A 27300-nucleotide genomic window follows, 5' to 3' on the forward strand; every position below is an offset into this window, starting at 1 on the left:
CTTCAGGAGGGCAGCCGGCTATAGCAGAGATGACTGACCACAGGATCCAGGTGGAGATGAACCCTGACTCCTGCATTTACTAGTTTTAGGATCTTGAGCAAGTTATATCACCCCTCTGAGCCTCCGTTTCTTCATCTAGGTTAATAATTCAAAGGATGTCGTAAGGAATGTCAGAAGGATTATATGAGATAACATAGATAACTAGTCCAGGATTTCTCAATGTCAGTGCTATTGATATTCTGGGCTGGATAATTCTTTGCTGTCGGGGGCTGCCCTGTGCATTGTAAGATGTTAAGTGGCCTCCCTGGCCTCTGCCCACTGGATGCCTGCAGTACCCCTCCAGGTGTGATAACCAAAAATATCTCTAGACATTGACAAATGTCCCCTGGGAGGGCAAAAATTGCCCCTGGTTGAGAACCACCGGCCTAGTCCAGTGCCTGGCATATAATAGGTGCTCAATAAATGTTAATTCTTTCCCTCCTTTTGGATATAGCCTCATATTTTTTGGTGAGATGAGACCCAACTAATTTGGAATCTGTGTTCATTTAAATAATGGCAGAACTGAAGCCCATAGTTTCAGTAACATGAAAAAAGTTAGCAGTGTCCATAATAATCCAGAGGACACTGAATTTACTCATGAAAACATACTGTTTATAAACACTCATGGGAAAGCCATTTACATTCAATTACTGTATTAAATACAAAAATTTCTTAAACATTTATCCAAAAAACCCACATCTACTGCCAACAATTTTCAAGCAAATTTAAACTGATAACTATACTTAACTGAAATGAGAATATTTTTTAAAACAACTTGTTTTCTGACTGTCCTCTAATGCAGATTAATCTTCCCTTTTAATAAGCAGGTTAATGAGGTTTTGTTTCACTCACATACCTAAAGTCAAGGATATTTTATAACTATTACATTGAGGTTTTCTAAGTTCATACTGACTTTTAAAGCAGGGAATTCTTTTGCATAGCTAACCTAACATCTTCCTGCTGCCTCTTTAGCCTGTTTTCCATTGTTCAAGCTTCAGTGGAACATGAGACCAGCTGTTTATCAGAAGAGATTCATTCCTTTATACCTGGAGATTCTAAGTAACTTCAGGCCTGGCCTGAGACTTCCCCTTCCGGACCAGTGTTTCTCAACAGGGGCCAAGTTTGCACCCCGGGGGACATCTGGCTATGTCTGGAGATTTTTTTGGTTTTCGTTGCAACTGGGGGCTAAGGGGCTACTGGCATCTAGTGGACAGAGGCCAGAGTCACTGCTAAACATCCTACAATGTCCAGGGCAGCCACCCACAACAAAGAACTATCCAGCCCCAAATGCCAGTAGTGTCGAGGCTGAGAAATCCCATTCCATACCACAGCTCTGAGATGATTTTAGCAGATGAACAATGAATAAACTGGTAAAAAAAAAAAAGAAACAAAGTCAATCAAATCCTGATTGTCTGGCTTTGAGATACATGTTGCCTTCTTCAGGGAGCCTTTTCTAATCTGATATTTGGAAGCCCCTCTCTGGAAACCATGGGCCTGTGTACATCCCCCATCATAGCACTTAGCGCAATGCTGGCTGATCGTGGACATGTAATAAAAGACAGCTGCATAAATGCACAGCTATGGGATCCAACAATGGGTCCTTGAGTTCTTGGGGCTCTCAGAGTCCACCTGACGTCCCCTCTGGACACATCTAATGTAAGCTCTGAGAGCCTCTGAGGGGCTACTCTTGGTAACATGAAGGGGCAGAGGCTGTGAAGGAGCTGGGTTTGCTTGTGTCACTCTTCCCTTGTCTACACCAGGAGTTGGAATTTATTTTCCTTCTCTGCCTCACACTGACAGGAATATAGATTTGGTTTCATTTAACATTTCACTTAATCGTCTGAAATGTACAAACTGAACAAACAGATCTGATTCCACACTTTCCACACTCCTTCGTGCGGTGCTGCTAAGTAGAGTTGTTAAAACAAACAGGAGGAATGTGGGAGTCAGGGCTCTGCTACTTGACGTCTCGTTAGCCATTTATGCCTCAGCTTCCCGTTCTCCCCCCAACCTCTCCCCAGCCCCACTCTGCGCTTCTTGAGGGCACTGTCTTCTTCTCCTCATTGCCTGAACATGGGAGGTGCTACAGTTATTGATGGGCTCCAGCTTTTCACGTCTGACCGATAACTATGCAGCATATAGAAGTTTCCCACGGGTTGATAAAAAGATGACAGTTGATCTTCAAGTTGTATTCAATCAACTTCTAAGATTCTTTGCTACTTCTTGATTAGGCCAAGCACACTTCTGGTCAAGAAGCCTTTACACTGGCTGTCTCCTTTGTCTGGAATACTCTTCTTTCAGATAGGCTAGTGGCTCACTCCTTCATTCAGGCATTTGCCCAAATGTCACCTTATTAGAAAGGCCTTCGCTAGCCAACCTAAGTAAGGTAGCAGCCCTCGACCACATCACTTGATTTCCTCTACTCTGCTTTCTATTTCTTCTTAAGCAGTCATCCCTTCCTCGCATCGTTGGCTCCCCTGTCAAGAATGTAAGCAAGCTCCATAAGAGAAAGAGCAGAATCTCTGCCTATTTCTTCCGCTGTTTCATCCTTAGTTCTTAGAGCAGTCGCTGGCTCATACAGCTGCTCAGTGAATATCTGTGGAGTATGGGAAAGTCTCCTGGCCAGTCTTGGTCAGGAACTTGTACCATGACCACTTCCACCTTTCCCCCACTCCACCAGCATGTGAAGGGTTATTTAGTGCATTAGTTAAACCCTCATCTCTAAATCAATTCCACACATTCCAGCTGGTTATTATTTAGTGTTTATCAAAACAGCTTAACTAAGGGCTCCTGAAGACTCCTTAGGAAGGAGACAGGCTCATGGTGAGCAGGGACTCCCTATCCCCTGTCCCTCCCCACCCGCCATGGCACTGATACCCTCTCCACACCCTCAGGCACAGAGTCCCTTGAAGTCCTGGTTTTAAGGTCTTTATCATACTCTGGGCATAACTTAAAACTCTTTCCTACTTTACTTTTCATAAAGTTCAGCTGAACTGTTTTTCTCACCCACCATAGAAGGTAAAAATAAAGGAGACTTTCTACCCATAAAACTGTAAAACACTCTCATGGTTTCATCTGTGACCCCAAACCTTTCTTTTTTTCAACCCCCTTTTATTTTTGTAAAAGAATGCACTATGTGCAGGCATCTGGCTTGTAAAAATAAATACAGCGACTGGTTTTCCCAAATAACTTGGCCTAATCACTGAGCGCCCCTGAAAAGACTTGTCTCTTGAGATGTGGCAATCTTATGAAGCGATCTATTCCACGGTCCAGGCACAGAGAGGGCACCTACCTAGGTTGAATTACAGGCCCCAGGGTGTCTGGATTTTGACTCTGGGCTAACTCTGGACTCCACAGAATTAGATGTTTTCTTGTGGAGGGTGGGTCACTAGTGTTCATGATACCCTTAAAACAGATTTGTTTTGACTCGGATATGTGTAGCCTTGATCACTGGAGGGCATGCACCAGCAGGGGTTTTGATATTTGTCCAGCTTTATTTTACAACTGGACTTAAAAACAGAATGGATGTTTGGAGTATTTATTTATTAAAATTAAGTGATGCTGATATGAAATCACCGGAAAGCAGCTATCTCTAAATCAAGGTATCGATGTTAGTATTTGGGGACATTACTGATAGACATTTTAAAAAATCACTTTTAATTATTTTTAAAAATCAAAAGATTCAGTTGTATTCAATTTAGTTCAAGATACAGTTATTAAGTATCTACTGTGGTAACATTTTAAAACTTTTTTCAGAAATCTTTTTCCAATTTTTAAAATATTTGGTTCAGTAAACACCTAATTTATTTGCAACAATAAACCCACAAACTTCTTTTAGCAAAAATGAGCCTGTGTTGCTTGAAATTCTAATTATCTTAATTATTTAATTCAGGGAAAAAATATTAGCCTATATGCAAACTTTAAAACATTGGGTCAGGCAACTAATTTGTTTTTATCATTATTTCTCGATTTACGATCCACTAGAAAATATAAACACTTTATTTCTGCTTTTACAGTTTCCGGTTAGAATGCAAATGCTCCAGAGCAGAATGTTCCTTCAGTGGCCTCTGATGAGTTTAAATGCTCAAATGAGTTTCCCCATCCTTCTCATGCTACAATAACAATTGTAATGGCAACTGGCATTGAGCACTTAGTAGCCATGAACCTTTACAGAGAGCTTCCTAAGGGCCAAGCACTGTGCGTCACAGTAAACCAATGCCCTGGAAGGACCACTGGGGTTTAAGGCAGATCTAACACACAAATGTGTGGGGCTTTGGCAAGACTCTTAACCACACTGAGATTTAGTTTCTTCATCCTTGTGATGGATGTAAAAGACTCTGCCTGCCTCATGGAGTTACAGCTTAGTGCTGGAGGTATACTCTGATATTCAGGATCACAGGTCCATTCCTCAGCAAACTCATCGCATAATTCCAGAAGTGTATAAGTCTCCTGTGAGCATAAACTATGCCTCACTTCCTGATGTATCCATAGCACTGGGGCCCCACCCATAAACATTTCTTGAGTAAGTGGATCATATATGCGAAAGTGCTTTAGGAACGGTAAAACAGGCAAGATTCCATTATTATTAGTTATAACGTTAATTCCCTTCCGCAACTTATTTCACCCAGAGCCCTAATATTTATTTCTCATGGTTCTCGAGGAAATGATTTACTTATGACTAAGAGAAAACTATTCTAGGCTGATGAAATCCTGAAGTCAAACGGGGTCTGCTTTAGCTCTGTAACAACCTTACAAAACTAATTCTGCCCCACATACAGCTGGGATGAAAGAATCAGGCACATAGCACACTTGTGAACAGAGATCCCCTCTGGTGGGACCCTGCAGAAGGGGTGCTGAAGAATCATGGAACCTGAGATCGCATCGTCAAAAACACGGAGGGGCGATCGCTGGGAAGAAACCTGAACAAGTTACAGAGAGTGATGATAAAGCCAGGCCTGCACTAATAAAGTGTTTTCACTTCCAGCTGCGCTGTTTTTGTTTAGCCTGGAGTCCCAGTTTGTCCCACGGCTCAGCACACCTGAGAATACTGGCCTGAGGAGGAATGGTAGAGCCAGCGGCATTGCTGTGAGAGACCTCGAGCTGAGAGAAGGGTCAGGAACAGCACTTTTCTATTTACCCCTGAGAGAGTGGAGACGTTGAGCTGCTTGAATTGCACAACCTGACCCCTTCTCCCACCATTTCAGAGGGGGTTTGGGGAATGAGCTTGCAGGGTGGCCGCCTCTGCACGGAAGCACAGCACATCTAAAAACCTAAATGCTTGTGATAAGAGTCTTTCTCCCTGACCACACTGTGTGAACTTCTCACCCACCGTGCACACCTTTGGGACCAGTCAATTGGCAGCTTTCACTCAATTTCAACACTGCCTTGGGGCCTCCCCCAATTACCTGGAACAAATCTGCAAGGGCTGAAGTTTTCCTAGAGCCAGAGAAATATTGCTTTGTGATCAGCACGTGACTTGGGCTGAGAGTTAAATATAAGAAACAGTGAGGCAGATGTTAAGCCTTGTAGATGAGTAGCAATTGTGTATAGATTGAATGAGAATGCCCTCTCTTTCCAAAAATGTGTCCATCAAGTAGCAATTACTATGCAGCCTTCACACCTCAAATGCTTCAAACTGTCCACCATGGCTCAAGAGGTTCTGGAGCTTGAAGGAGCCAAGAGATGGATTCAGAGTACCACTTGTCACTGAATAAGGACACAGGTAATGAGTTTGGGAATCTGGCTTCTTCTAGTACTGATTCTGCCTTAACCAGCTGCAGAAATGTTGGCAATTCACTTTGATTCTCTCTCTCTCTCTTTTTTTTCTTGGTAAAATCAGAATAATCGGGGACTTCCCTGGTGGCGCAGTGGTTAAGAATCCGCCTGCCAATGCAGAGGACACGGGTTCAATCCCTGGTCCAGGAAGATCCCACATGCCGTGGAGCAACTAAGCCCGCACGCCACAACTACTGAGCTTGCGCTCTAGAGCCCGTGAGCCACAACTACTGAGCCTGCGTGCCATAACTACTGAAGCCTGCGCACCTAGAGCCCTTGCTTCACAACAAGAGAAGCCACCTCAGTGAGAAGCCTGCGCACCGCAACGAAGAGTAGCCCCCGCTCACTGCAACTAGAGAGAAAAAAAATAGCCCCCGGGCAGCAACGAAGACCCAACGCTGCCAAAAATAAGGGGAAGAAAAAGAGAATAATCGTACCCAGAGCAGAATAACTTTGTTGTAGGCAAGGCATTGTTTTGAGGCTTAAAAAAGAAAAAAGATGTGTTTGGAAAATGCACAAATACAATCCTACCTGTGGTAGACAGAATAATGCCCTCCTCTCCCCCAGCCCCGCCTTGCCAAATATACATATCCTAACCCCCAGAACTTTTGAATACATTACGTTACATGGCAAGGGGAAACTAAGGTTGCAGATGGAATTAAGATCAGTAATCAACTGACCTTAAAGAGATTATCCTGGATTATCTGGGTGGGTCCAATGTAATCAGAAGCATCCTTTAAATGTGTAAGAAGGAGGCAGAAAAGTCAGTGTTAGGGTAATGCAGGGTAAGAAAGATTCTACTGCCTATTGCTGGGTTTGGAGATACAAGGGACCAGGAGCCAAGGAAGGCAGGCAGCCTCTAAAAGCTGGAAAAGGCAAAGAAATGCGTTCTCCTTTAGAGCCTCTAGAAGGAACCTTGATTTTAGCCCAATGAGACTTACTTCAGACTTCTGACCTCCAGAACTGCAAGGTAATACATTTGTGTTGTTTTAAGCCAGCAAGTTTGTGGTCATTTGTCATAGCAGCAATTAGGAAAGTAAGTGAGCAAATTAAAAAGTGGATCATTGTTGACATTGACATCATCATCATTATCATCATCAAGGCTTTATTTCAAGTATGAGCCTGGGAATGAGATTTCTAGCAATATACAATTTTGGTAAAATTCTCAGAAACGAAACCAGATGGCTATCTCATGAGGCGGTTGCAGAAGGATTTTATCTTTAGGAATGCTATCATATTGTTTCTATGCAAACACTGATAGCATTTTCCACATTATTTATTTATTTTACAAACCCTTTGTTGCCAATACAAAAGTACACTTCAGAGTGAATTGATTTTAGCATATTATTCTTTAAGAAGCTTATCTGGAATATCTTTGTTAACATAGCTAAAAGATCTAAGCCTTAAATTTAGCTCCGTGAATTATAAGCTGTAAAATTTATAGCATATCACTTCACTTCTTTGGCCCTGGTCTCTCTTCTGGTAAAATACTTGATGAGTGAACTAGATACTCTTTCTTATATCTCTTCCAGGTTTAAAAATGCTGAGTCTAATTTCTATTTTATACAATGTGAGACCAAGACCTAATAGAAGTAAGTTTTGTGCCTGAATTCTAATAATGCAGACTTTGGGGGGGAATAAGCTTTTAAAATTGAAGTATAATATACATACAGAAATCTACACAAATCATAAATATAGAGCCTAGTGAATTTTCACAAAGTGAATACACCCACATAACTACCATCTAAGTAAGATGTAGAACTTTACAGAACCCAGAAACCTCCCCTACGGCTCTCTTGGTCATTTCCCACAAAAGTAACCATTGTTCTGACTTCTATCACCTTATGTTAGTTTTTCATCTTTTTGAACTTTAGAGCAACTTAATTATATAATTTCTACTTCTTTGCACTCGACTTTCTTTCAACATGTCTGTGGGATTCATCCATGTTGTTGCCTGTAGCTGTAACTCATTATTTCTTGCTGCTATGCAGTAATTTTCTTTTTGCTGCTATCCAATATGCTATGACTATATCATACCATAATTTATTTATCTATTCTATTGTTCATGGAAATTTGGGCTATTTCCATTTGGACACTCTAATAACTTAGATTTTGCTTCTCAAGTTAATCTGTTTGTAAAATAGAAAGCATTTTATTCTACTTTTAATTTATTTTGAACATACATATTTTCCATATTCTGTCCAGCAGAGAGACCTCTAAGAGACAAAGTCAATAGGGCCAGAGCAAGAGCAACTCTCTCTGGATATTGCACCTTATCTGTCTGAAAAGGGATTTTACAGACTCACTTGTTTCTCTGTAGACAAAGAGGAATGAAACAGCTGATTGCTGAGGCCTCTAATAATGCCAGTACTGGAAGGTCTGTATGTATGATAAGCACGACTGCAATAGGAAGGTAGTCTGAACCCACCTGAAGAATTTTCAGACCCCTGGATTTGATACAGTCAATAGGACTGTTTTGTTTTGTGTAATAGAAACAGCTTCAGAAAGGAATGACAGACTGCATTACATGGTGAGAAGGGTGTCTCACTGAACTGAAGGACAGAAATAGAACCAAGATATAAGCCACCACAGGATGTCTTTCCATTTCTCTCTCTGGTTTTCTTTCCAACGTTCAATACACATGGCAAGTAAGCCTCTTGATTTTCCATGCTGACTCTCTCTTGGTCCTCGTTCCTAGCTTGGCCCACTCAAGACCTGACTTGAATCAAACGTTAAAATTATGGCTTCTGGAAGCCCCAATTTCTGGATGGTGTGAGTTCGAGGAATGACAGGGAATGGTTCCTAGAGAAGGGGTATTGTTGGCTAAGGTTTGGGAAAACAGCCTCCAAGGTGCTTACAATAGACACACGAACTTTGGAGAGGGGCAGCCGACAGTAGTTATTTAAGAAGAGCTACAGGGACTTCCCTGGAGGCCCAGTGGTTGGGACCTTCGCCTTCCAATGCAGGGGTTGTGGGTTGGATCCCTGGTCGGGGAGCTAAGGTCCCACATGCCTCGAGGGCAAAAAGCCAAAACAAAAAACAGAAGCAATATTGTAACAAATTCAATAAAAACTTTAAAAATGGTCCACATCAAAAAAAAAAAAAAAAAAAAAAAAGAAGAGCTACAAAGTAGCTCATGAAATTGAGTTGGGCTTTATTACCTAAATTTGCCATATTAAGAAAGGGCTTTATTCCGGCCAAGCCCTAGTCTGCATTCTTTATCCTGTGGTGTAGGAGAAAGAGCAGCTTTTGAAATCAGATAGGACTAGCTTCAATCCAAGTTCACCACTTCTGGCTGAGTTTCATTGGATAAGTTACTTAACCTCTCTTTGTCCATGTCCCCCATCGGTAAAATGGGAATAATAATAATGCCCACCTCATAAAGTTACTCTGAGAATTAAAGACAGATGTATAAGTATCAAACACGCTGCCTGGTCCATAAATCTTTTTCCCTACTCTTTTCCAGTGTTAAAGGGGAGGTGGCACATAGTAAAGTCGAGGCAGTGGTAGGAATTCGGGTGGGGAGATTGAACTAGAATCAGAAGCCTTGTAATCTGACCCCGGCATCTATAGCTGGGGAGTCTTAGACAAGTCACTAAAACTCACTGGGTCTCATTTTCTTGACAAATGAAAAAGGGGTTTAGGACAGGGCTGTATCAGTGAAGTTATAACTGCTTCTAGAAGTCAGAGGGCTCCCCATAAGTGCTTACGTGTTGCTGAGTGTGGGAGAGGGCAAATAGCAAGGGAAGTGCAGTTTGGTAGAACTCCCCTACTTCCATCCCCTTCTTTTATCTGTTTTATAAATTGAGGTTTTGCATCAGATTTGTTTAGGGGGGGGGGAAAGTGAGCTGCTTAAAAAATTTAAAAGCATCTTGAAAAACACCAGATGACATGCCCTCTGGAGTCTTTCCTGTTCGAAAACATAGAGGCTCTGCTAAATGCCTTCCATTGTTGGAGCCCAGCTACCTCCAGAGCCAGAAGCAGCCTGGACATTTTCAGCAACCCATTAAGGTGTCTGTCTTGGGACAGCAGGAAAAACAAACCCTACAAAGGGCCATGGCTGAAATAGAGAGAGACTCATCCAACTTGTCCAGAAAACAAACCAAACACCCACTCTCAAAACGCATTATTAATATAGTAAAGGAAATGTCAGCAGGACCATAAAGATGTCTCTTTCAAAGTGGATGAACAACCTGGGCTCTGCTTTGATGATGGCTTGTGACTTCCCAGCTAACAGAGGACAGCTCAAGAGTGCAAAGCCGTCCTACGTGGTCATTCTTACCTAAACAGTCGGCCCCGTGTGGCAACTGTGAAAACACACATGTCTTTTACAAACCCACCATTGACAGACGTGTCTACATAGAAGGTATTCCACAGGGGATAATGGATCTAGCTTGTGCCTTTTGTGCTGTATTGAGCCAGGTAAGAAGCAGGATGAAAAGGAGATTATTCTTGTGATAAGAAATTCATTCTTAGAGCAACAATCACAGGAGGAAAAGTCTCCATTCTTTCTGTAAATGAAGACCATAAGCAGATAATTTATATATTGAAATCAGATATTAATCTACGGCACTAGTTTTCAAACTCTTTTGGAATAGATTTTCTAGCAGAAGCTCAAAAATGTGATGGAGTTGAAAACAGTTTAACAAGAACGTTTATTCTGACTGAAGTAGAGATGAGGGGTAGGGAGGGATAAGCCTGCCTGTTCTATACAACCTTCTGCTTCTCTATGCCAGTATCCCTCTTGAGTCAGATCCCAAGGCACCTCCGTGAATACCTGAGGGCTCCCGGGAACAGTTTGAAAATCACTCACTAGTCCTACCTTCCCTATTTATAGATGACAAAACTAGGCACAGAGAGGCCAAGTGACTTGCTCAGAATTCAGGGCATAATGAAAGGGAAGACCAGGGCTAAATCCAGGCCTCTTGATATCCAGCCCAGTGTTCTTGCCATTATATAACATGGAGTCATTCTAACAAGGTGTCTGAAACCATCTGCAGTTCACTTCGTAGGAGTCACACAGTCAGATACAAACTGTTTAAATTCTCAATGTTTTTTTTCTTCGCTTGTCTAAAGGATACTTGGCAGGAAAGAAGGGAGAGAGGAAAGGAGGGAGGTAGGGAAAGAGGAAGGGAGGGAGGGAAGAGAGAATTAAATTTCAACATTAAAAGCATGGGCAACTACCCCACCCTTCCTAGAGTCCCAATCAAAACTATGGATAAGTAATTTGCAAGGGGAGAAAATATGATATCAAAATGATTCTTTGCTTACTAAATTCAATGACTTCAATGACCCTTGAAGGAACTAAATGGTCCAAGGCCCCATCCCTCCATTGTCTCATCCATCCAACTCATAGACTCTTTACAGAGATATCACTTGTGGCTGGGATATGGGGAGTGAATGACCCCGGCCTTCAAGAAACTCAGTTTTGAGGAGAAAAGGCATGGCTTGATGCTAAATCTTATGATGGGAATAGGATGGGGAAAAGAGAGACGGAGAGGAAGGGAGAGAGCGGCAGGGGAAGAGAGAAGAGGAGAGGCAAGAATATTATGGTGGTCAGTGGTTGGGGATGAGAAGGAAGAATCCCAGGTAGGCATTACATGTGGGAGGATGGAGCTTAAAAGAGAGTATTTCCAGGGTCCCACAGGCCCAGAATGGGACGTGTGCCCTGGACTACCAAAGATCAGACTGGCAACCAGCAGGCTGAGAAGATGCTCTTCCGGATCCCAGGACACAAAGGGATCAAAGTTTGTCATTTTCTTTTCCTCCCAGCGACCTCATCTATAAAATGCGATTACAAATATGCTGAAATTTAATACATTAAAAGGAGTTTATTGATCTCCTCACAGTCTATAATGCTGGTATTATGGTCTCTGGTCAGCTGTCTAGGTGTGCTAATGCAAAATGTGAAAGAAACATGCTTCTGGGTTTGTTTGGTGGCAGGGCCCAATCTGTATTTCATACTCTAGTCAGACCTTTCACAAATTTATACCACTATGCTAATGTGTGCCTGTCTGGGGTGTGGAGGAAGCACCCCCCAGCTCATCCTTGATAACTTTTGAAGCATTCATGAGTCAGAAGCAGCAACCCTGCATACATGGGAGTGAACTGCATGTTTCAATAGGTTTAGTGTTAAGACATGGGCTTCAGACTCAGACAGACTGGTATTCAAATCCTAGCTGCCTTTAACCATCTACAGGATCTCTGGACAAGTATTTAACTTTTCTATGTCCCAGTGGGGATGAGAACAAATGTATCAAACTAATAGGGTTGCTTTGAAAATTACTTGAATTAATACATAAAATGGCCATTATTACAACAGGCCCATATAAGTGTGAGAAATTCATGTTAGAGCCCCTGGATAGAACTAAGCTATGCAATCAGAAAAAGGATGTTCAGCAGGGAAAAAAGGGAACTTTAATGATATTGGTGAGCTAAATAGCATGACTTCTCCCACTCCCTCACCTTTTTCTAGGCCTGGGAGTAAGATTTCACGTTGATTTTCACTGAGGAAAACCACCCAACTGTTTGCTTCTCACCAGGACAACATATTTTTTCCTTCCTCCTCTGTGTAGTCAAGTGCAAACAAAATCCAGATTCTAGTCTGTAACAATCGCCATATGGGGTAGGAACTGATTTCCTCTTGGAAACCAATTCTAGAACATCGAGCTTTTAGGTCATTTCCTTGCACTCTGATGACATCATATCCCAACTTGTTTATTTATTCATCTTTAATTATTGCTCTATGTACATTCAACAACAATTGGAGGTACTTATGTACTGACTAAACAGAGCATCAGAGAGTCTTTACTAAGGCAGCTTAGGGTGCATGAGATATTTGACATAATTAATGTTTCAATGAATTGACTAAAGTTTATCCAAATGTGACTTCTGAGATCCTCTGCTCTTTTGAATAGATACTTAAGAACATGGTTCTGTTTCTCCCCAAAGGCCTGTAACGTGACCCACCATGGGTGTTCCTTGAATGAGCCATGAGACATACCTAAACGTGGGATAAATGCAATTGATCTGGATGTGGAGAATACAACGGGCACTTTCTCTTCAATGTGCAGAAGAGTTGTTACATTTCCCTTATTCCACTGTGAATATCAAATATTTTCCTGCCTCCAAAAACTATAAGTTGTGGCCAGATTTTCACATATTTTTTTCTCATTTATGAAAAGTATAGCTATAGACATAGAAATGTACCCCACTCATTGTTAACATTTTCAAAGAAGAAAAATGAGTTTGATGTGTACATTCCAGCCTGTTTATTCTCTGGTTAATATCCCTCAACAGAGCCTGTCCATACTCATACTTCTTAACCTACTGGTTTGATTATTTAGTTATTATTATCAAGGCCAGCTAAAATGGTAAGCACTAACTTGGGAAATAAAACAGTGTACCAAAGGTGAAATGTATCATAATTTTGAGTACAATAATTTCTTTTCACTTTTGGAGTAATCCTCCTGAAAAATACCAATAACAGTATTTAGTCACAATGGAAATATATTTTACAACATAGTAAAAAATGTTCTTGAAAACCTGTATCCAGAACAAATGAGATCTGTCATTTTTAAGCTCTGTTCTCTCAGTTCTACAGAAAACATTGTAGAGATTGGTTCTGTTGACAAGATATATATTCTGCAGCCTGTATTTCTCCTCAAAGGTTTCAAACTAGCCCTTAATGTCTTAAAGTGTACTGTCTTTTGCATATGCATTCTCCTTATTTCATTTAACATAAGGCTTGCCTGAATGCTTTTCCCAATTATCAGGTTACTAAAGATCATATTTCTCTGGGGCTGATCTTTCTCGTCATTTGTATCTCTCAGGACTCTTGGTTGAAAATGACAGAATCCCACCCTGATCTACTTTAAGCAATAAAAGAATATTTACTGGCTTGCTGGCCAATGTCTAGGAAGAGCAGGGGTGGAGCTGGCTCAGGAAAGACTGGATCCAAGGTATCAGATACTCCTATCTGCCTCTCATCTCAACTTTCTGGTTTTATAGCCACAGGCAAAGCCAGATTTATACTGCAGTAACACATCTAGAAACACAAGAGAGCTTTTTTGTCCGCTCCATATTAGAAAAATTTTGTGGAAGCATGAGGATTGGCCTGGCTTGTGTCATCTGCCCATCCTTGGACCAGCCTCTGTGGTCTGAGCGTGAAGCACTCTGGTGGGCATGCCCATAAGACTCATACAGTTAGTGAGAAGGGACCTATTTCCTCCAAATTCAGAGGAGCTATTTTGGACATACAAAACAATACATGCCCATGATCCTTTCATGCGAGGGTATAATACTAATAGATCACTCCTTTTTGGATCATTCCTTATATTACCTTATGCTCAATAATCTTGAGAAGCAATAATTACCGTCATGTTCTTTTAAGGAGACTGAATTGAATTGTGTCTACATGAAAAAGACTGTGGATTTTAAGTTGGGCGCACAATTTTAACTCACTATCTCAAAACCACAACTAGCAAAAATGCAGCTTGGCAAGGTATCACTCTTCCAGCAAGCCCCAGTGAAAACAGTAGCCTTGCATTAAATAAACACAGCATTCACAGGAGACCCAGTCTCCTAGCCTGCGGATCTCTGTCCTCACCAATGGAATCATTATCCGCATGCAGAAACCAAACAAAACCTAGTTACACATGTAACTCATTTGTTATCCGAATCTTCACATTCAGCAATTATCAGTTACTTGTTGACAGACTGATTGATAAAAGTTCCAAAAGGATTAGCATTCATTTCTTTCAGGTTGTTTTGTTTTGTTTTTATTTTAATAAACTCTGTCATGCAGCAGGGCTCTCCTCACTACATTTTTGTGTCTTTACGTCCAGATCCTGGAAACTGCAGGCAGTTTCAGGGAGCCCTGCTTTACATCATTACTGCTTATCACAAAACAATAACAAATACATTTCTGTGTAGATCAGAGAATGTAAATGAACATTAAGCCCCCATTACTTCAGGTGGAAACTATGCCGTCAAAACTGAAAAGAAAAGGTCAGCCTTCACGTAGTGTCCAGGATCCCCGTAGTATTAGCACAACGATTGGGGTCTGAACCACCGTAGTACATTAGCAGTTGGCATCCATTCGGAGAAAAGACGATGGGACAAAGCCACGGCATGAGCCAACTGCTATGAAACAGAACCCAGCTGGAGCCACCAGGGATCCCAGCTCTGCTTCTTATTGATAGTGAAATCTTGAGCAAGTTTCTTAGCCTTCATAAGCCACGATTTCCTGAGTTGAAAACGGTACTTATAGTTGGATTGTCCCAGCATTAATATGACAGTGTAAGTGTGACATTTAGCGAAGTGCTCAATCACCGAAGTGGCAATAGTTAAGCCCTAAATAAAGTCCTAAATGATATTAAGATCAGAGTAATAAGCATTTTCTGCAGCAGAGAACAAGCCACATGCCCTTTATCTGATGGTCTGTACAGGATGGAGTGTGAAAAAGAGAAGCATTAGATAATAGCCCTGCCCTCAGAGGGTTTATTGTCTAGCTGGGGGAGGGGGAGCCAAAGGGAATACACACACATGAAATAACAACAGAACAATACTCAACAGCAAAAAATATAAAATTACAGATGCTGACTGTGCATATGAAAGTAGTTTAGAACAGAGGGTGAGACTTGAAAGCTGGGATAATGGCTTCTAAAATATAGACACTGCAATGGCACAGATGCCGTCAGTTTTGTCCATTGTTCTATCCATAGCACCTAGACCAGTGCCTGGCTCTTAGTGGGTGGTCAATAAATATCTATCTAGTGAACAGATGAATGAATTGTTTAAACAATTAGTGGGAACGCTCTGGACTTGGAATACGAAGACCTGGTTGGGATCCCTGCTCAATAGCTCTGTATTACTGGAGAACTTCCTTAACCTGTCTGAACCTCAGTTGCCTTATCTGTAAAATGGCTATCTAATCCCCACCCACTACGTGGGTTTGTCATACAAATAAATAACACATTTTCTGTGAAAGGCACTGATCCACAGCGGGCACTTGACAAATGGTAGTAAAAATGCAGTTGTAAGGAGGAACTGGAACCTTACGGATGGGGCACAAATTCGGATAAGTAGAAAGAAAGCAATTTTAATGCTGCATTTACCCCTATGTCCCTTAACTCGGGCTCCAAAACCAGTAAGGGTGTCCACAGACTAACAGGATGGAAGACTGTTTTTCTTTCCCTCCATGGTAACCAACAGCACATGCTTCCTTGCTGTTAACAAGATCAATAAACTTGGCACATTCAGAAATCGACAATTAACCCCTTTTACAACAACACTTAAAGTCACACGCCTCTCTATTTTATATGGCTAAGCAGGCTGCTGAGCACGTGGTTTTTATTACTGCCCTCCCCACCTTAAAAAGAAAAAAGACGACTACTAATAATTTAACACCTTATAGAACCTGTCCCTCTCTTAATGATTTTGCAGGGAAGCCCTGTGCACTGCAGCTGTCTTTGCAAGGGCCACCTTCACGTCCACGCTGCTTGGGGGAACTATATTATCTTTGGTCCTCCTTACCTTTCTAAATGTTTTATGGTTTACAGCTGTGGTGAAAAGCATTCTGGGGTCAGCAGAGATTTATTCTCCTTTTTAATGTTTTTACTAGGCTGAATAAACACATTCTCGAGGAATGAAACCTCTGGCCATGTTGGGAATATGGAAACCTGGGCTCCACTCCGTAATGGCAGCTCTTTTGTGACTGACACTTGCTTGTAACAACGGGTGCCATTGTCAGCTTTGAATGGGACTGCGGTCAGGAGCCCTCAGTGGGTTCCAGAGTACCCACCGTATGCGCGTCTGTGTCACAACCCTACCTGAAGTCGCCTTCCTTTGTGCAGGATCCCATTAACACCTGTAGGAAAACGCCGCGCTTTAAGGGCTCCGGAGGGTCTGGAAGGTTGAGAATGCATAACTGATACTATTTCTTTGGCGATTTTATATCCAGCATGTGCTCATTTAAATATTTTTGCCAAATGAACCTAGATAAAGTGAGTCTTTTCCCCAAATTCAAACGAACCCTTAATTTGTATGAGGTTTGTTAAACTTCAGCAAAACAATTTCTTTAAAAGGAAAAAGAAAGTATTTCCTTAAGCTTGCTCATTCCGTTGATTTTGGCTAAGACTGTTCACAGAATTACTCGTATGCTCTGAGAAAGATTATTCATATAGTGATTTGGAGCTGGGTGGAATCAGAAAGTGTTATAAATCTCTTCACATGACATTCCTGCAAACTTTGCCAGGCTGGGACTAAAACAGGCTTGGAAGCCAACAGGCAGCACCTGCACAGCCCACTACAAGGCAAACGCTGGCCTATCATTTGACCTTCTCAAGGTGTCTCCAACTTTGGCTTCAAAGTCAGACGAATAAAGAGCTTTGTCTTGTTGCAGGGCTTTGGGGGTAATTAGCAAGCATAAGTCATCCTTGCAGACATACCGGTTGGCAGCTTTGGAGAAACTGACATGCCTGGCTCATTGCTTTGTTTTGCATTGCTTTTCTCTTCATAAGAACAGTGTAAAGGCCTCTCCATGAACTGGCTCTTGGAGCCACATCTGGCTCATCTAATGAGAGTTGCTGTGGATGCTGCCACTCAGATGATTTCAGGCTACTGTTCTGGGCTCTGCTCTGCTCTAAATGTATCGCCATGTTCCTAAGATATCACAGGTTTGCAGATATTATGTTATTGAAACAATTATTTCAATAGAAAAAATACTTGGAAGTTAGGCACTTTCACACTTAACAACAGTGATTTTTTTCCTTGTAGGAATGTCAATAATAAAGGTTTCCTTTATAGCCCAAGGAGTTGAGGGACCAGGATAAAGTTATAAAGTCTAAACACCATGCAAATCCAGACTGATGATATAGAGCTTTTGCCCAGGAGACCAACATTTCTTCTTTGATCATACTAGGTCTCACATAGAGCATGGTGATTCTCAGTCATTCTCATCATCTTTATCATCCATTGTTATGAAGAATAAAGTACAATGCCACCCAAACAAAGAGGATGGGTATCTACGCACTAGTTCTTTTTCTACGCATGTCGATAATTACAATAGTAGATCTCATAGTGTGAGTCTCTTTCCCTGAACACTCAAGTTACATCTGAGCTGGGAACACTCAAACTCTAAGAGAAATGTCATTACTTCTCTGTCCTTTCTTGCCAATTAGAGCCACAGTCCTTTGGTCCAGTACTTTTACAGAGACCGAACTTCATGCATCTAAGGCAAGAATTTCCCTTGGGAATTCCCTGGCGGTCCAGGGGTTAGGATTCCGTGCTTTCACTGCCAAGGGCACAGGTTCGATCTCTGGTCAGGGAGCTAAGATTCTACAAGCCGTGTGGGGCGGCCAAGAAACAAGAATTTTCTTCACCCCATCACATTTCTCGAGGGATAACTTAGTGAGTGTGCACATTAGCTGTTCCTGACTTTTCCCGCCTTTAAATAGTTTCCCCAACCCATTCCCTTAATTTCAGAGGCTTTGCTGGTCATTTCAGTTATTGGAAGACATAGTGAGTATGACGTTCCTCATTCTTACCCATTATTCTCATCCAGCTCTCTGTCATTCCAGCCATGTTCTCTTTCTTCTCTCCAAGTTCCAGAGAAGAAGTTTCTCTCTCCCTGTTGACATCTAACCCCTCTACCTGTCCTGGGTAGCTTTTCTCTTCCCATTACCTCCAGGATTTTAACCCCACAATGGTTGTTTTTGTTCCTCAGTGTCTTCAAAGACCTCTTCCAGAAATGGTCAGATCTTCCTAAAGACACACACAGTCTTACTTCTCCTGAGCCCAATTTTCCTCCTTTCACTCACAAACATTTTAAATGTGAGGTCTACTGTCATTACCTCCAGTAACTTCTCACTGTGTTTCTTTCTTTCTTTTTCTTTTTTTTTTTAAATTTTGGCCACATCGCACAGTTTGCAGGATCTCAGCTCCCCATCGGGGATTGAACCCGGGCCACGACAGTGAAAGTGCTGAGTCCTAACCACTAGACCACCAGGGAACTCCCGGTGTTTCTTCTTGATTACTGTACATAAGGCACCATTCTTTCTCTGAAGCGATCTCTCGATGGCCAACCACAAGTTCGGTTTCTAAATGCACAATCTTAGGCCCCACTCATTTTCCTTTGAAATACTCTGTTTATCCCCTACTCTCCAAAAGCTCTCTCTCTCCTCCATGGTTTCTATGATTTTGTACTTTCCTGGTTTTTCTTCTAAATCTCTAATAACTTTTCCCCTCCCATGCTGATCTCCTATACCCGCTCCCAATGATGAGTGTCACTTAACGCTCAAACCTTGCTCTTCCATTCCTCCTCTGGTCATGTTGTTGGGAAGGCCCTTGGAATTCAGTTATCTCTCAATCTGATTGTCTTCAAGACCCATCCTATTTTCCCTCCAGCATAATTGCATTTGGATGTACAAACCATCACCTGGGCCAGTTCCAGTCCTCAGGAAGCAGAAGCTAAGATGGAGTTAAAAGTACAAGAGATTTATTGGGGGTGTTGTTTGTGGATGAAAAAGGGGAAAAGAGTAAAACACACAGAGAGAGGCTTCAGACTGTGATGCGGTCCTGACATCTTAGAAAAGAGAGGGGGAGGGAAGGAGGATTAGGAAGGAAGACCATCAGACCAAGGTGCAGCTCTGAGTCTGGGCCAGCCCAGTGGAGAGCCCCAGAGCACTGACTGCCTATCAGAGGAGGCCAACGTGGGACAGAAAGGCTCAGCTCTATCACCCCTTCGGAGTTTAGTCCCTGCTTGATTGTGAGCTGCCTGGGGAGAGTGTGACCTTGCTTGCGTGCTACGGCAGATGCCCAAGGCGCTAGAGCTGGAGGCTGTCATCGAACTGCAATTCTTACAGCAGGCTCTGCATTTCTTACAGCAGGCTCTCTCTCAAAAGGAAATCTCAAACACAATCCATGCAAAACTAAGCTTTTCCTTCCTCCTCTCCCACCTGATACGCTTTCAAATGATCCCATCTCTGCCTTTGGTATCAGCATTCTTCCATCTTCCAAACCAGATAACTTCAAGTGATCTTTGGTTTTTCCAATACCCTTATTGCCTATATCCAATTTGGAACTCTGAAATTCTTCTAAAATGCTTCTCAGCATTATCATTCCATCTTTCTTCTCAGTGCCACTATTCTGTAAAGACTGCATATTGCATATTGATTAAACGTCTCATTATTCTCCCTGGCTCACCTTTCTCACTCCCTCCCTAAATGCTGTGGTTTCCCAGGATTCAGTCCTTAACGCTTGTCTCCTATCACACAACACGTTCATCCTCGATGACTTTATCCATTAATCAACCTCTACGGAAATACCCATGACTCCAAAATTTTTTATCTCCAGGCCCAGTTCTGTCCAGAACTCTAAATCAATGTTTCTCAGACTCGAGTGTTATATGCTCTGCTTTCAAAAGGAAAACAATTATTGTATACCCTAGCATTAAATTATTTCATTAAACATGTGATATATGTGCTAACATAAAACTAAGTATAAACTTTTGGTAATAGTTTGGTTTCCTTCCAGACTTTTTTCTACACATATTTTACATAGTTGAGATCATATTATATGTGTGTATGTGTATGTTGTATCTTGTTTCTGATTCTTGACATTAGAGCACAAGCATTTTCTTAGTCAATAAAACTCTTCATGCACATTATTTTTTCATTGGCACATTTCATTCTGTAGATGTGTCACAATTAATCTATTTTATAATGATGTCTAATGTTAAACAATAAAGCAATAAATCACTCTGTACGTAAAGTTTCATCCAAATTAAAGAGTATTTCCTCAGAATGGATTTCCAGAAATGGGAAAGTATATATCTTCATTTCAGTGATGAGAAAACCTACGTTCTAGGAATTTGAATAATTTCCCCAAGGCCATCCAGCCTGTAAAAGGTAAGGGATGAAAAGGGAAATCTCAGTCCTAAGTTATTTGTATTGGGTCAGGCTACCCCTGCAGGGTCATGAAGGGATGCTGTCCTAGGATTCTTTAGGGGGTAGAAGGCCTGAGAGCTACAAAGGGATAACTTACAATCTAATTCCCTTAAAACTTCAGCGTGATTTGGGATTCAGATGTGTAGGTACAGGTAGCATGAGAATCAGAAGATTAGGAGTAACCTACTATTTTCTCAGGGTGTATTTGTGCTGTAGTTACATTTGCATCAGTATTACTGTCTTGGTCTTGTCCGGGCTTGGAAAGGTTGCAGGGGTCCTTCATGACTGAGCTCTAATACCCAGTCTTTTAAAAAGGATATGAGCTCTTACTTAAAGTTAAACAAATGGTGCCATGCAGCTGTATCTGTAGCTTGTCCTCCATCCGTACCCTTGGCCCAGAGCTGCTGCAGTTAGGAGATATCTGATGCTCTTACCCCGAAAGTCATGGCATCCCTGCCTTTATCCAGGGAGAGATCTGTTTCTTGTTTGGACCCTAACCAAGAAGTGACTTTTCCAGCCAAAGAGAGTTAAAAATGCCTCTCTTCTTGCTACAACATGAAGAAAGGAATGGGTGGGGTATGCAGTTCACAGAGACAGAGCATTCAGCCATGCAACAATTCTTAAATTAGAAAATAAAAGGAGGCATCTAGGGTTTTACAGAATGTGATGATAGCAAGTGATTCAGAAGAAAATTTAAAAATAGACCAGGGTTTCTCAGCCTCCGCACTACTGACATTTTGAGCTGGACAATTCTTTATTGTGGGGCTGTCCTGTGCATTGTAGTGGTTTAGCAGCATTCCTGCACTCTACCCACCAGATGCCACTAGCACCCCTCTCCAGTCATGACAATCAAAACTGTCTCCGGACAATGTCAATGTCTTCTTAGGGTCAAAATCACCCCTGTTGAGAATCACTGAAATAAACTAATGGTTTCCAAAAAAGAAAGCAGTCAATCCCAATGTGGGGGGCAAATAAAAAGAAAGTTATTTGACATGGAAGATGTACAAAACATCTTTTGAGCAGAGGACTTCAAATCAGATAAGAACAGAAGGTCCTCCTTTAGTCACCCCAGCTAAGGGTCTTCTCCAGAGCATGGCTTCTGCCAATCTTAACCAAAATCCTCCTGGAATTAACAAAAATTCCAAGATTGTTTCTATAATTATTGAACTGCATAAACCCTATTGAACATCACAATCAAAATTCTCATGCTCAGAAAGTGAGACAACCTGCAAGGATGCTAGACTGGCTTCCCTCTATTTTAATACTTTACTTGCTACATAACCATAATATCTTATTATTGAAAGGATCTAAGAAGCTATTTAATTAAGCTTACCAAATTTCCTGCACAAGATCCTTGACAGATGATTGAAACCTTTTACAAGGTAGGTTATTCCATCATTGGACAGCACTACTTACTTACCAGTTTTCATGTTGGGGGTTACAATCTGCCTCCAAGAAATGACCATTTGTTGGAATAAGTCCACTCCCTCATTTAGATGTCTGAAAGTAGACCCTGAAGTCACCTATTAGGTCTTTTCTTCAACATCTCTTCTCCACTCCAGTCAACCATTCCCAGTACGTTCAACTGTTTTTCACATGCCATCATCACCTGTCTCACCACCAGTCACTCTCTTCTTCCTCCTCGGACCACTGATTCCTTCCTCAGGATCCAAAGGGGTCTCACCAGCACCTCATAATCGCAGTCAACAATGATGCTAAACTCTCACTCGTGTCATCAAGACCCTAACACACTCCTTTACCTCTCATTCCCCTCAGAAGACTTGTCTTTGGTCTCACAGACAGAACGGGCATCGTATAGATACAACTCTCAAGATCATATATCCTTTCCGTCTGCCTCCTACCTGGGTCCTCCCTCCCAGACTTATTCTTACCAACTTACCTATGTCTTTAGGTCTCTTCTTATTTCTCCTCCAGTCGGAGGATAAAGATCTGTCTCCGCCAATCATTCTTCCTATTCTGTGTTTTTAGTTTTTCCCTCTCATTCTCCCCTTCTCACAGCCTACCTATATGTGTAGGCGTTCCCTTTCAAAACCAACCAGCAGACATGGCCATTCCTCCCTGTAACTAGAGCACCGCAGTACGGAGCCATCTTCCTCTACATCATCTTGGCTCTGCTAAGGGTCCTCCATATCTGAAGCCTTATCTCATTTATTTCCTACTTCACTACAATTGGCATCCTCATATCAGAATACTCCCTTTGCTCCACACATACCAAGGGATCTGAAAACCATTTTGTTTTCTGTGCCTGGAATGATATCTCCCTTGTCCAGTTAGCAAACTCATTTGTTTTTAAGACCCTCAGATGCCATCTCCTTTGCATGGCCTTCCCTAGAGAGGTAGAAAGATAATCAGACCATCACATAGTCAGTTTTATAGGTGTGTTTTAAGAATTAAATAAAATAGAGCTTCCCTGGTGGTGCAGTGGTTAAGAATCCGCCTGCCAATGCAGGGGACACGGGTTCGAGCCCTGGTCCGGGAAGATCCCACATGCTGCGGAGAAACTAAGCCCATGTGCCACAAATACTGAGCTTGTGCTCTAGAGCCCACGAGACACAACTACTGAGCCCATGTGCCACAACTACTGAAGCCCGTGTGCCTAGAGCCCGTGCTCAGCAGCAAGAGAAGCCACCGTAACGAGAAGCCCGCGCCCCACAACGAAGAGTAGCCCCTGCTCACCACAACTAGAGAAAGCCCGTGCACAGCAACGAAGACCCAATGCAGCCAAAAATAAATAAATTTTAAAAAAAAGAATTAAAATAATATATACCAAGTGCTTGGTGCAGTGACTGGCACAGGATAAATGCTTGATAAATTGCAGCTATTATTATTAGCCTCTTAGGCAGGCTCTGTTTCCTTTTCTCTAGGTATCCCTTATCTTCTCCAGGACATTACGTTGTATTTGTCTAAGCAGGTGACAAATTCTCCACCAGTCCACAAATCTAAGGGCAGGGACACCATTTTTTCATCTATATGTACCTAACACTGAGCATAATGCTTAGTACCTGGTAGGAACTCAATATCTGATGAATGAGTGAATGACAATTCACTTGCATGAGTACAAGGCAATTATCATGTCTTATAATTAACAAGGGTACACCGGTTCTGGGCTCATGGTTCTGACTTTTTCAGCAGTGATATCACATTTCAAAACTCCAATTTACGTCCATGAAGTTTGGAATGGATTTGAATGCCAAAGAGCGAGTTAGCGTTCCCTGAGACTGATTCCCTAGTGGGGGGAACCACCGTGCTGGATCTTGGGGGCCGAATGAACTCTTGGTCCTGGCTGGCGCTGTCTGCCCTTGGAGAGTCAGGGTTGCCCTAACAGCCAGCCTCTCCAGGTTCAGCTGTGGGCCAAACACTGAAGGCAGAACAAAAGTGGCACTGCTGGGACAAAGTGAGAGAGTGGCATGGACATATACACACTACCAAATGTAAAATAGATAGCTAGTGGGAAGCAGCCGCATAGCACAGGGGGATCAGCTCGGTGTTTTGTGACCACCTAGAGGGGTGGGGTAGGGAGGGTGGGAGGGAGGGAGACGCAAGAGGGAGGAGATATGGGGATATATGTATATGTATAGCTGATTCACTTTGTTATAAAGCAGAAACTAACACAGCATTGTAAAGCAATTATACTCCAATAAAGATGTTAAAAAAAAAAAAAGTGGCATTGCTGCCACCGCTCAAAGTGGGCTCTTGGGCAACGATCAGAGGACTTGCTTGTCAGCTTCTCTCTTCCAGACACAGCACTCGGTTCCACCTCTGCCTTCAGGAACTGGGGTAATGGCAGCCACCAAGTACAGGGAGATAAGGTATGTTTATGCCAGGTGTGAAAGCGCTTGAAGGAATGTTGCTTGGTAGCTACCACGTGGAGATGAATTTTAGTGGACGCTTCATTCTGGTCATGGTGTGGCTAGTTGTTTTAAGTATCCAACACTAGTCAGAGCCAAAGAGCTGTCCTCTAACTTTTTCACCACCATAAGACTCCTTTTTAAATTTTACATCCGCTTGCCCCCAAAGACCTATGCTTTAAATTTTTTTGTCGAATATACAAATATGCAGTTTTTATGGGGAAAATATTTATATATTGAACCCTTACTGTGTGCCAGGTACTTTGCCTCTGTACTATGTGCATATTGTCTTTTATTCCTTATAATAACCCTATGGGGAGAGTCTATTATTTCTCTTTTATAAATGAGGAAACTGAGGCTCAGGTAGTTTAAGTAACTTGTTCAGGGCCACACACCTTATAAAAGATCTTATTCGTAGTCAGTTTGTCTAAGGACACACAGTTTTTTAAACGATCTCAATTAACTAACAGCTAATTAAGTAAAAAAGTAACTGTTTCCCTTACTGTTACTAAAATAAGTATCTTTGTAAAATACAAAAATAATTAACCAAAATGTATTAAAATACAACATATAAATACAGTAAGTATATAAAAATACTACTTCCAATTAAAAGCCTCTAATTAGCATGAGAATGCAAATGGTTTTTCATTTAATTGATCTAATTTAAGACGAATAAACTTCTGGCTCTAGTTATCCTGTGCTGTTTAAAAAAGTAATAATAATAATATACAACAGTGGGACTTTTGAAATTTCACAAATAGTTCTTGGACTTTTACTACTCACTCCAAGTGTCTGTGGGGTCTGAGACTTCTAGGATGGTGTCACTGCTCTAGGGTATTATTCTCTGCTGCTTGCCCTTTGAAAACAATTTCTCAATGTACTGCATAAATGCTGAATGCCATTTTTGTTCTTGGTGGCCTTTTCTAAACTTAGGCAAGATTCTGTCCAACGGGAAGGCATGCAAAGGTCTTTCCTTTGACCTGAATGCTTATCTGGAGAAAACACAATTTTAGGATTTCCTCAAGCTGTTTGCATGATCCCTGAAGGTACAGATCATAAAGATTTCAAAGGAATTTTAGGACCTGGGGAAGAAATGAAAAGCTCACCTTTGCCCTTAACTTTGTGTGTCCATCAGCCAGGGGATCTGGGGGCCAGGCTTACTGGTGACTCCAGGTGTAAGCAGGAGGGTCCGATTTCAAAGTCCTTAGGAAATTCTTACTCCAGGACCCAAATAAGGGGTTGAGGCTTTGATTTGCAACAGAAAGACAGCTTTGAATTGTTTTGCAGAGTCCATTCTACTCCAAGAAACAAGATTCAGAGAGACCAGGGTAATAACTTCCAGCTAAAAGATGTTGGGATTCCTCTTGCTCTGTCAGCAAGAAAGGTAGAGAGACTGAGCTGACACTCAGACCCACAATAAAACCTTCTTAAAGATGAGGCACAGAATATCACACTGCAGGGAATTCACTGATGGAAAAATAATGACAATCCTATCTTCTGGTGGCGGTCCATCAAACCAGCATAATCCACAATTTGTCAAAGGTCTTTGCTAACATGGGTGTGACTCTTACCACTTTCTGAAAAGGTATGGACAGACTCATGGTCTGAGCTCAAAGAAACAGTGGATTGAGACTTAAACCTTTACAAAGAGCCACTTGTGTAAAGACGTGAGGTGCAGCATTATTTATAAATGTTTAAAAAAGGGGGAACAAGTTGACAAATGGCAGTGATTTTAGTCAGGAGAACATACACATTAGTGATGAGAGATAGGGACATCAAGTCACTACATGGAAAATATCTAAGGTACAATGTTAAGTGGGGAAAAAAAAGATGGAAGCAATTGTACCTACATGGCTATTGCAATCATATGAAAGATGTATGGGGAAAATGACCCAAAGGTACTGATAACATTTATTGAGTGTGTATTACGTGCCAGGTGCCCAATAAAGCATGAATAATCTCATTTCATCCTCACCAAAAAATTCTATGAGGAAGCTTCTATCAAGATGCTTCTTGATAGGATGAGAAAACAGGCTGAGAGAAGTTAAAGTAACTCGCCTGAGATCGCACTGCGGTTGATTGTTGGAAGCAGATACTCTTAACCTCTCTCTATTAGGAAATTACGGTTTTATTGTAGGTACAGGAGCTATGTGTACATTTTTTTCTTTTAACCTATTTTCCAAATGTTCTGTAGTGTGATTATATTAAATTTAAAACATTTAAAAATGTGTATTAAATTAGAACTCATAACTTCTGAGAATGTTCAAATAATATACTCATTTCCCATTGGACAGTGAATTTGAACTCTGATAAGGCTTATTGTTTGATGAAGCACAGAAATGAAAATGTTACCCCAAATCAGATCCAGCAGACATTCTTTGAGCCCTGGCTACAGAGAGGAGTACATGAAATAAGGCAGGGCAGGTGCTTAGCACAGTGTCGGGGGGACAATAGTAAACACTCAACAAATATTATCTGCTATTATTATCATGTGCCAGGTACTGTCCTAAGTGCTCCTCACAAACACCCTGAGTGTTTAGTTATTATTATCTCCATTTTGCAGATGAGGAAACTGAGATTCAGAAAGGTTAAGAAACTCACCCATTGTTCCTCAGTTACTAAGTGGTAGAGCCAAGCCCAGTGGTGCGCCCCCTCCCCTGTACCAGCTT

The 27300-nt window shown here is 41.7% G+C and overlaps 1 protein-coding gene and 1 long non-coding RNA gene across 6 annotated transcripts in view; both read right to left on the reverse strand.

Moving 5' to 3' along the window:
- ROR1 (receptor tyrosine kinase like orphan receptor 1) overlaps positions 1-27300 on the reverse strand; it is a 408226-nt gene that overhangs the window by 72316 nt on the left and 308610 nt on the right. The window lies entirely within an intron of this gene.
- The window catches only part of LOC309657176, a 43332-nt gene that overhangs the window by 9255 nt on the left and 6777 nt on the right, over positions 1-27300 (reverse strand). Inside the window, exon 1 of the long non-coding RNA XR_014261681.1 lies at positions 1-27300. This exon is cut by the window's right edge and continues 6777 nt beyond it. This is a non-coding gene — a long non-coding RNA (uncharacterized lncRNA).

This window comes from Balaenoptera physalus (assembly GCF_965194825.1).
Source record: "Balaenoptera physalus genome assembly, chromosome: 1".
Classification (NCBI taxonomy): Eukaryota; Metazoa; Chordata; class Mammalia; order Artiodactyla; family Balaenopteridae; genus Balaenoptera; species Balaenoptera physalus.